Raw genomic sequence first — 1,661 nt, 5'->3', positions numbered from 1 at the left:
CGCCCAGCCCCTCCGCCCGCCCCTGCCTCCCTCCGGCCGCTCTGAGGGGTCCCTCGTCGTGTCCCCCCCCCCACCTCGGGGCGCCAAGTGCTCCGCACCTCGGCACCCAGCGGGCGACCTGCCCCTTTTTGCAGCCCCCCCGCCCCGTCTTGTGCCAGGTTGGGCTTGCGGCAGCCTAAAGAACTGATTTTGCGGGGGGGGGTTTGAAACATTTATTTTTATTTTTTTCGGATGGGAAGAGTGGTTACGGGAGGTTTTTGGCGCTGCTAGAGGATGCCCGCGGGGAGGAGGAGAGCTTTCCCCCGCTGTCCTCTCCCACACACCCCTTCCCATAAGATGGGGACGAGGTTCTCCCTCCGGGATTTCATTCCCCTCTGCGAGCAGCCCCCCTTACACATCCATGGAGCACATCCCGGAGAAGCGCCTGCCAGATTAGTGCCACGCTTTAAAGGGCTTCACAGACTTTTTCGCAAACGCCATGCTTCCTCTGCTCCTCTTACACCAAAAATAGCGTTTGGACCGCTCTGAAGGTCGCAGTGATGGAGCTCGGTTCTCTGGGTGCCGCTTTGGGCAGCCCCAGCAACGCAGCTGGTCCCAGCGAGTGAGCTCCGGTCCTTGCGCCTTTCGGTGAAGTGTAAGGAAAGGAGAAAAGAGATTTTGTACAGGATTCTGCAGAGACTGAGAACAGGCTCTGAGGGTTGGAAACAATCGCATATCTGACTAAACAGAGTTGAATTTCAAGCTGTTTTCCAACATCTCTACGTACACGTCTCCTCCTGATTATTATTATTTTTTTAATCATGCTAAATCATACGCAGAATATGAATCTATAAATGCTTCATTCCAGAAGTGACCCACTCACCTATATTATTGACATACCCGTAGGGGAAAACATTGAAAACCAAATATTTGTTTCAAACCTGTCCCTAAAATTGCTGGTCTGATCTATCTCATCTTTCCAGCATCTCCTGCTAACATCTTCTAACATCTGTATCAGGCAGCCTTTCCTCGTCCTCATTTAGCTTCCTTTTCACATGTCCCTCTTCATTTTTAAGTCTGCCATATCAAACACCTTTCCCATTTAATCACTCTTGATCCATTTCCGAATTTAGCTGCCATGCTCCTTTTTCTTCCCTGTCTTACATTGCAGTATTTGTGAAATAAAGGCACTAGAGTCACTTCTAAACTGTATGAGAGGAGCTGGAGGTCGATCACACTCCAGCTGGAAGACTGGTCATGTCAGGTTCAGGCTTTTTCAGGCTGTGTTTTGCAGTAGCAAACCAATTCCTCTCCCAATGACAAATGTGTGAACATGGAATTAACCCTTATAATATTGTGAGTCCTGAGGACTTAAAGTCTTTTCAGTCTTCACTTCTGCATTTTTTCAGTTTCCAATTCAACAATCCGTAAGTGAAAAATATTTTGCTAAATGCAGTATTGATTTTTATTAGAAACTCTTGCCAGTTAACATAGCATTAAATTTTCTCTTCAAAGGCTCTTTACTTGCAGGGTTCTTGCTAAGTCTGAAATGCTCCTAACCTGATCCTGACCAATCAAGAAATAGACTGCAACTGCACTGAGATAAATTTGCTAACGTTTTGTGGAGCGCAACTCCCCAAGATATGTTTGCTACTCTTTGGTAGCACCAGCATTGCTGCCAC

Source organism: Calidris pugnax, unplaced genomic scaffold, assembly GCF_001431845.1.
Source record: "Calidris pugnax isolate Ruff unplaced genomic scaffold, ASM143184v1 scaffold153, whole genome shotgun sequence".
NCBI classification, from domain to species: Eukaryota; Metazoa; Chordata; class Aves; order Charadriiformes; family Scolopacidae; genus Calidris; species Calidris pugnax.
The sequence above is the reverse complement of the archived record's forward strand: the minus strand, read 5'-3'. Positions refer to the sequence as shown.